This window comes from Ornithorhynchus anatinus, chromosome 21 (genome assembly GCF_004115215.2).
Source record: "Ornithorhynchus anatinus isolate Pmale09 chromosome 21, mOrnAna1.pri.v4, whole genome shotgun sequence".
Taxonomy (NCBI): Eukaryota; Metazoa; Chordata; class Mammalia; order Monotremata; family Ornithorhynchidae; genus Ornithorhynchus; species Ornithorhynchus anatinus.
In genome coordinates, this window is record NC_041748.1 from 7,296,752 (window position 1) to 7,306,746 (window position 9,995).

The following is a 9,995-nucleotide window of genomic DNA, read 5'->3' on the forward strand; positions in this document are numbered from 1 at the left end:
CTTATCTATCCCAGCGCTTAGACCAGTGCCCGACACATAGGAAGCTCTTGACTGATACCATTTAAAAAGAACAACTCACCCTGTGGAAAACTTCTGACAGAGACAAAAGCCGACTGCCAACAGGGAGAATATCGACCCCGGGATGGAGGTAAAAGTCACACGGGGAGAGATTTTCCTCTGGAAAAATCCCAGTGAAATCTAAAATCTGTGCCAGGGATGCCCAGAGGGCAGGGTGACTTCCACCTATGGTAGGGAAGCCAAACAGCTCCCCAGATGCCCCAAGGGCCTCTGAGAAATGTAGACAAGCCGGTCAGCCCCTTGCCCTTCCCTAGTGTCAGAGGAGATGGAGGTCAGATCATTTTTTTGTTCCTTTCTTTTCCTGCAATTTCCTGGCCAGATTTCAACCAGACCTGCTTGGAGGGTTTTTAAAGTACGCCACTTCATCCGTGACCTAGCCGTCTAACCATTACAAAATCAACAATCCAAGGTGATGATGTCAAACTAAGTGCTTTTACAGTTTTACCATCAAGTCCCCGTAGACAGTAAGCTCCCTGAGGGCAAGGAAACATTTATACCGAATCTGTTATGTCATCCACTCTCAAGGGCCTAGTACAGTGCTCTGTTACACAATAAGCCCTCATTAAATATGATAGATTGATTGAAAATTAGACACAGTTCTCTGAAGGAGTCAGTCAATCTCAATCGTATTTATTAAGGGTCTATTGAGCGTTAGGTTCCGTCCTAAACACAAAGCAGTTGTAAGTTGTAAGAGATACATTCCCATCATGGAGGACCTAGCAGTATAATGACTGAATGAGATCGATAATGTGAAAGTACTTTGGAAACTTTAAAACACCAGGTAAATTCAAGATACTATGTAATGATCGCCAAAGTTTTTAAAATTCCATTATTGCCTCTCTGCCTTGTCGAGATTCTCTGAACGATATGAATTTTGACCGTGAAAAAGCCCTTGCCTCATTCTCCCCAAATCCTCTCTACACTTTGGCACCAATCTTGAGATTCCCTCTTTCAACAGGTACATCTTGCCAGGAAGCATTCTGGGAACCTTGGCCCTTAAAGATTATTTTAAAACATCTCAAGTTCAATGCTAGTATTTGCTCACTCACATCCTCAAGCAGTAATAAAAGAAGGCTTGGTTGACTCAGACTTGTGAGCTGGTCCGAGAATTCCCAACTTCTTTTTTTTAAAAAAAAATTATTTGTTAAGTTCTTACTATGTGCCAAAATAGTACTATGTGCTCTGACCTAAGCACACAGTAAGAACTGAACAAATAACTTGTCATTGCAAGCTAATCAGGTTGGACACAATCCCTGTCCTACATAAGGCTCACAACCTTAATCCCCATTTTACAGATGAGGTAACTGAGGCACAGAGAAGTGAAGCGACTTGTCTAAGGTCACACAGCAGACTAGTGGCAGAGCTGAAATTAGAACCCAGTTCCTTCTGACTCACAGGCCCATGCTCTATGCTCTATCCACTAGGCCATGCTACTTCTTGACTTCTTCCGTACTAATACCTCAAGTCCTAGCTTCTCCTTCCTCTACTTCCCATCCCTGCCACAAGACAATGGAAAGAATAATAAGGAAAAGACTGAATCAAGTCCCAGAAAGGAAACCGGGATCTTAATCAATCAGTCAATCAATCAGTGGTATTAATGCACTGTACCTTAAGCGCTCGGAAGAGGAAAATGGTTCCTGCCCACAAAGACCTTACAGTCTACAGGGGGAGAGAGGCATAAAAATAAATAAATTATAAACCTCAGCTTATCTCAGGCAGCCGTGCAAAAGTTACAAGCCCAAAGCCTGGGGCTGAGTGCCACTGGTGGGGATTCAAAGCAGCTCAGGGAAGCAGAATCTCGGCTCCCATGACAAACTTTTAAGGATCAACCTATTGAAAGAGATGGTTGAATGGCGTTGCAGGAACGAGCTTTCTGACCAAGGTGAAATGAGGAGGAGAAACATTTTTGGAAGCACAGGAAAGCCTTTCTCTGCTGATCTAGGACCTCTCGGGGGCATCCCATGGAGAGGAAGACAGAGACGCAAATATCCAATCAATCGGAAATCACGGCTGAGGTAAACTGAGGTTGCAAAATGGCAGCTCTATGACTGGTCCAGTCTTAACAAGGAAGATTTCACCCGATCACTGATGGAGGGAGAATGGCCACCTGAAAGAACTCTGAGAAAGCATATCCAGAGTGGTTTGGGGGTGGAGAGTAAGACTGAGAGAAAGCAGCACCACACATATCTAAATGATGTAAACCAAACTGTTTCTCCACGGTTCCTCTATAATAATAATTGTGGTTAATAATAATAATTGTGGAATTCATTAAGTGCTTACTATGTGCCGGAGACTGTACTAAGTGCTGGCGTGGATACAAGGAAATCGGGTTGGACCCAATCCCTGTCCCATGCAGTGCTCACAGTCTCAACTCCCATTTTACAGATGAGGTAACTGAGGTGCAGAGAAGTGAAGTGACTTGCCCTAGGTCACACAGTAGACAAGAGGCAGAGCAGGGATTAGAACCCAGGTCCTGCGGATTCCCAGGCCTGCGCTCTATCCACTGGGCCACCCGAGTTTCTCACTACATGCCAAGCACAGGAGTAGATACAAGATAATCAGGTCTACATGAGGCTCACAGTCTAAGTAAGAGATGTATCATAGGTATCACAGCACCATTTTGCAGATGAAGAAACTGAGGCACAGTGAAGCGATAAGGTCACACAGCCGAAGAGCGACGGAGATGGGATTAGAACCCAGGTCCTCTGACTCCCAGACCTGTGCTCTTTCCTCTAGGCCACACTCCTTCTGCAGGGTATAGCTCTGCTGGGAAAATGTGGTGTGAGAAGAATGGCACTCGTCTGCTCAACTGTATATATTTTCATTACCCTATTTATTTTGTTAATGAGATGTACATCGCCCTTAATTCTATTTATTTGCTATCGTTTTAATGAGATGTTCATCCCCTAGATTCTATTTATTGCTATCGTTCTTGTCTGTCCGTCTCCCCCGATTAGACTGTAAGCCTGTCAGAGGGCAGGGACTGTCTCTATCTGTTACCGACTTGTACATTCCAAGCGCTTAGTACAGTGCTCTGCACATAGTAAGCGCTCAATAAATACTATTGAATGAATGAATGAATTTTAGATAGCACTAAAATAACTTGGAGAATTCGCTCTCAAGATCTCCGCTCTGAAAGGTAAAAGCCATGTTCTTCCCTTCGGATCGTGGGCCCAAATACTCTTGCTGCCTAGAGAGCCACCCCAGGAGGGGGAGAATGGCCGTTTGTATACGATTCTGTCAGGTTTTGTTCTGTCCCGTTGGCAGGAACAACGAGCGAACCCTTTCGGATTCCCAGGTGCGATCCGGAGCAAAGAATCGAGGTTCGATTGTGGAAATTTGGCTGTCCTGAGGCTCTCTGGTCTCCGTCCTGTTGCCCGCGTTGCTACTGGCACCCGGCGTTCGCGTCAATGCCGAGCCAAAAAGCAAATAAAGTTTTTTGGTTGGCGAACGTTCTCTCAGAGATCTCCCCCGCAAGAGATCCCTGAGGGGCGGAAAGGGAGGTGAAGCCCATATCCTGGGACCGAAGCCGGTCATTTCCTGCTCGGCATATCCTGCCAGCCTCCTTCTCTTTCCCCCCAGACTCCAGCTGCCGGGGAAAGCAGATTCATTCGTTCAATCATATTTATTAAGTGCTTACTGTGTGCAGAGCACTGTACTAAGCGCATTCTCTAATCACTGAGGGTGGAAGCATTGTCTATTTGGCACCACCAGGATTGAGGAGGGACATGATGATTCTGGCATTTGTTAAGCGCTCACTGTCTGCCAAGCGCTCGACTAAGCACTGGGATCGATATACGATAATCAGGTCCCACACGGGGCTCACAGTCAAAGTAGGAAGGAGAACAGGTACTAAATCCCCATTCTGCAGATGTGGTAACTGAAGCACAGAGAAGTGCCCAAGGTCACAGAGCAGTGACTTGCCCAAGGCCACACAACAGATGAGAAGCAGTGCAGCCTAGTGGATAGAGCATGGGCCCGGGAGTCAGAGGACCTGAGTTCGGATCCTGACTCTGCCATTTGTCTTTTGTGGGACCTTGAGCAAGTCACTTCACTTCTCTGTGCCTCGGTTACCTTATCTGTAAAATGGAGATTAAGGCTAGGAGCCCCATGTAAGACATGAACTTTTGTCAACTTGATTAACTTGTATCTACCCCAGTGCTTAGTACAGTGCTTGGCACATTTAACAAATACCATAAAAAAAACGACGGACTGTTTTCAATCTGATTATGTTGTATCTATCAGTGCTTAGTTCAGTGCCTGGCAAATATCATTTTTTTAAAAATGCCCTATTCGTTGTCAATCAATATATTCTACACAGTCTTGAAACAATGTTATAACAAAGAGCTAAAATAGGGATTAAATCCTACTCTCTCCTACGTAGACTGTAAACCCTATGTGGGTCAGGGACTATGCTCAACCTGATAAACCTGTATCTACCCCGGTGCTTAGAGCAGTGCTCGCTACAGAGTAGTTGCTTAATGAATACAATAATGATGATAATATTTCTAGTGCCTAATATATTGCTCTGCACACAGTAAGGCTCAATAAATATGATTGATTCTTCTGGCAGAAAAGCAATCAATTCTTTCTCAGACACTTCAGAAAGCAGCATAGCCTAGCAGATAGAGCATGGGTCTGGGAGTCACAAGGACCTGGGTTCCAATCCCGTCTCCGCCACTTGTTTGCTGACTGACCTAGGGCAAGTCATTTCACTTCTCTGTGCCTCAGTTACCTCATCTGTAAAATGGGGATTAAGAATGTGAGCCCCACGTGGGACAGGGACCGTTTCCAAATTTGTAGCCAACCCAGCACTTAGTAGAATATCCGGCACATGATAAGCGGTTAACAGATATCACTTAAAAAGATAAAAAGAAAAGAGGGTGAACCTGGGTGATGCGGAGAGGAATTACCCTTGGAATTCTGCCCATATTAAACGGAACATGATACGTAGAAACGCTCTTCAAGGAAGTGCTGGCTAAGAGAAGCGATGTATAAAGGTTGTTTCTTTCCCCTTTTTTTTTTGGCACGACAAAGTTATGCATCCACTAGGCTACCTAGTGTTTGCAAACCTTCTAACCTACCTGATTACGAAGCAACCGACACACAACATCTGGGTAGATATTTATCTTGTTAAATTAAACATGCACCTGGCCCCTTAATTATCAGCCATAATTGACAACTTCATCATCTCAGAGCATTTTCCTGCCTGTGCCACAGTGGTGGAAGTAATTAGGTAATAATTAATGACTCTTAAAGCGCATTCTTTCCTGAGACTTTGCTTTTCCCTCCAACTCTATTTTTGGAATGAGTTCCAGGTTTACCATGGCCAGGGGGCATGTGGGTAACCATGAATGGAAATGGATCTTCAAGTCAGGCATCTCTCCCGGGATTACCTCGGATTGAGAAGCGGCATGATCTGGGATTCAGAAGGACCTGGGTTCTAATCCCAGCTCCTCCACTCGTCTGCTGTATATTTATGTCTGTCTCCCCCTCTAGACTGTAAACTCGTTGTGGGCAGGGAATGTATCTGTTTATTGTTGTATTAATGTTTAGTACAGTGCTCTGCTAAGTAAGCACTCAGTAAATACGATTTTGAATGAATGAATGAATGAATGAATGAATGAATGAAAGGCACTTCACTTCATCTGTGTCTCACTTATCCTATCTGTAAAATGGGGATGAAGACTGTGAGTCCCATGTAGGACAGGGACTGTGTCCAACCTGCTCATGAGAAGCAGCATGGCTCAGTGGAAAGAGCACGGGCTCGGGAGTCATAGGGCATGGGTTCTAATCCCGGCTCTGCCACTTATCAGCTGTGTGACTTTGGGCAAGTCGCTTAACTTCTCTGTGCCTCAGTTACCTCACCTGTAAAATGGGGATTAACTGTGAGCCTCACGTGGGACAACCTGATTACCCTGTATCTACCCCGGCGCTTAGAACAGTGCTCTGCACATAGTAAGCGCTTAATGTATACCAGTAGTGTTATTGTTATTACTATTATTGGTAATAATTAGGTCAATAATAATTATTGTTAATAATAAGCACTTAAATTCCATTATGGCTATTGTTACTGTTACTGATAAAAAACAAGGTCAATAATAATCACTGATAATAATAAGATAATAAGCACTTAACAAATACCAGTATTGCAATTATTATTATTATTGATAATAATAAGGTCACAAAGCCAGATGGGAGGTAGAGCGGGAGCCCCTTTCTGAGCAGGTTTCCCGATGTCTTGTTCTGAGCTGTAATGAGGCATTCATTCATTCAGTCGTATTTGTTGAGCGCTTGCCATGTGCAGAACACTGTACTGAACTGGAGAAGCAGCGTGGCTCAGTGGAAAGAGCACGGGCTCTGGAGTCAGGGCTCATGAGTTCGAATCCCAGCTCTGCCACTTGTCGGCTGTGTGACTGTGGGCAAGCCACTTAACTTCTCTGGGCCTCAGTTCCCTCATCTGTAAAATGGGGATTAAGACTGTGAGCCCCACGTGGGACAACCTGATTCCCCTGCGTCTACCCCAGCGCTTAGAACAGTGCTCGGCACATAGTAAGCGCTTAACAAATACCAACATTATTATTACTGAACGCTCGGGAGAGGGCAATGGAACAATAAACAGGCATATTTCCTTCCCACAACGAGGAGCTTACAGTCTAGAGGGGGAGGTAGAAATTGGCCTTTTCCCTGGCCTGTGAAGGACAGGGCATACCAGCCACCTGAAGCCTGATCCTCCTTCTGGTTACCCTCAACCATTCAAACAGGGGCATCAACCGCCAGAATGGGCAGACAGGCTGTCACCATCAGATACAAGCAGCATGAGAAGCAGCGTGGCTCAGTGGCAAGAACACAGGCCTGGCCGCCAAAAGACCCGGGTGGGAAGCAGCGTGGCCTAGTGGATAGAACACCCTGGGAGTCAGAAGGTCATGGGTCCTTATCCCGGCTCCACCGCTTGTCGGCTGTGTGACCTTGGGCCAGTCGCTCTACGTCTCTGGGCCTCAGTTACCTCATCTGTAAAACAAGAATTGAGACCTGAGCCCCACGTGAGACAGAGATTGTGTTCAACCTGATTTGCTTGTATCCATCACAGCGCTTAGTGGCACATAATAAAAACTGAACAGATACCACAGTTATTATTAATCCTGGCTCCACTACTTGTTTGCTAGGTGACCTTGGGCAAGTCACTCAATTTCTCTGGGCCTCAGTTCCCTCATCTGTAAAAATAAGGATTAAGACAGTGTGCCCCATGAGGGACAGAGACTGCATCCAACCTAATTAGCTTGCATCTACCCCAGCATTTAGTACAGTGCCTGACACATAATAAGTTCTTGAGAAACAGTGTGGCTTAATGGAAAGAACACAGGCTTTGGAGTGTTTGGAGTGTTGGATGGTGACAGGTCGTGGGTTCTAATTCCCACTCCACCACTTAGCTGTGTGACTTTGGGCAAGTCACTTCACTTCTCTGTGCCTCAGTTACCTCATCTGGAAAATAGGGATTAAGATTGTTAGCCCCATGTGGGTCAACCTGATAACCTTGTATCTCCCCCAGTGCTTAGAACAGTGTTTGGCACATAGTAAGCCCTTAACAACTACCATTATTATTATTAATAAAAATAACAAATATAGGAAAAAAAAAGAAATCAAGGGGGCAGAAGGCCCAGCCCTGCTACCCAATGGTTTATCTCCCTCAGTACTCCCTCCCTGTGCCCCAAAAGGGTCATGGAACAGTGCTCAAACCCACCGGAGGAGGAAGTGAAATTGGATAATCAAGGAGAACAACGAGCCCTATTTAGAGGCTTTGGACCTGGGTGAAATGCCCCCATGTCTTTAGCAATAATGTTGGTATTTGCATTTATTAAGCGCTTATTATATGCAGAGCACTGTTTTAAAAGCTGGGGGAGATACAGGGTCATCAGCTTGTCCCACGTGGGGCTCACAGACTTAATCCCCATTTTCCAGATGAGGTCACTGAGGCCCAGAGAAGTGAAGTGACTTGCCCACAGTCACACAGCTGACAAGTAGCAGATCCAGGATTCGAACCCATGACCTCTGACTCCCAAGCCCGGGCTCTTGCCACTGAGCCACGCTGCTTCGATCACTGTGGAATTTGTTAGACGCTGTCCCTGTCACCGAAGGGGCTCACAATCAAAGGCAGAAGGAGAATGGGCACTGAATCCCCGTTTTACAGGGGAGGAAATCGAATCACGGAGAAGTTTAGTGACTTCCTCAAACCCGACAGATAATTACTCTCCCCACCTTCAAAGCCTTATTGAAGGCACATCTCCTCCAGGAGGCCTTTCCTGACTAAGCTCCCCTTTCCTCTTCTTCCACTTCCTTCTGGATCACCCTGACTTGCTCCCTTTGTTCTCCCCCCCCCCCCCCGCCCCCCACCAGCCCTATAGCGCTTATGTACACATCTGCCATTTATTTATTTGTATTAATGTCTGTCTCCCCTCCCTGTAGACTGTAAGCTCACTGTTGGCAAGGAAAGTGTCTGTTTATTGCTGTACTGTACTGTACTCTCCCAAAAACCTAGTACAGTGCTTCTCACACAATAAGCACTCACGGAATACGATTGAATGAATGAATGAACGAACATGTGGCAAAGTTGGGATTCCTGGTCTTTCTCTCTTTCCACCAGGTATTTGTAGTAATAATTAGGAGGAAGAGAAGTGGGAGGAGGAGGACAAAGGAAGCAGAAAACTGAATCAAGGAGGCTATTGTATCCCTTGGGAGGCTTAAAGACAGATAGGGTTTCGACATATCATTCAAGATTCAAACCAGCCTGAGGGAAATAATAATAATGATGATATGTGTTATGCGCTTACTAAGTGCCAAGCACTTTTCTAAGTGCTGGGGTAGATACGAGGTAATCAGGTTGTCCCATGTGGGGCTCACAGTCTTGATTCCCATTTTACAGATGAGGTAACTGAGGCACAGAGAAGTTAAGTGACTTGCCCAAAGTCACACAGCTCATAAGTGGCGGAACAGGATTAGAACCCACGACCTCTGGCTCCCAAGCCCGGGCTCTTTCCACTAAGCCATGCTGCTTCTCTAACCAACCACTTCTAATGTCCAACCTTCCTATTCGGCCAGAAGCCGTTGGACTGCTTTCAGATGCTGCCTTTGACTTCCAGTAGCCTAGCAGTACCATTCGGCACTTAGAACAGTACTCAGTGCTTAGCACAGTGTTTGGCACATAGTAAGTGCTTAACAAATACCATCATCATCATCATCATCATCATTTATTGAGCTCTCATTCTGTAAGGTATACTGTACTAGGCACTTCTTCAGCCCTTTATGCATAGCAAGCGCTTAAACGGATAACATAATTATTATTCCGGTAGTTCCTCCACTCAGCTCCACACCACACTAAACATCGAGTGGCAAGACGACTTCAAAGATAATGAGATTCCAAAGATGGGTAGGATCGCTAGGAACTAAGAAATGCTTCTCATATCATACTTGCCCTGGGTGAGACGTGAAGAGAATGGACAGAGCGATAGCCGATGGATTTCCCCATTCTGTTGCATATTTCATTTTGGACAGTTTGTCTCCCAACTCTGTTATATTGTACTCTCCCAAGCGCTTAGTGCTGTGCTCGGCACACAGTCAGTTCTCAATAAATACCATTGATTGACTGATGCTGAGACGGTTAGCCATGTTGAGAGGTTTTTTTTTTCCTTTGGTTACATCTTGGGAAATCCAACAGGCTTTTAATTAAATTAGACCAAGAAGCTATATTAAGTTCTATTAATGCAACTGAAATGGCAGCACAGCTGAAGGCAAGACTTCTTTCCAGATAACAGGACATTTCAGGACGTTCAGGACAATCAGTCCCTGTTTCCTCACTCCTCAAGAACCTCCAACGGTTGGCCAACCACCTCCACATCAAAGAGAAACCCCTTGCCATCAGC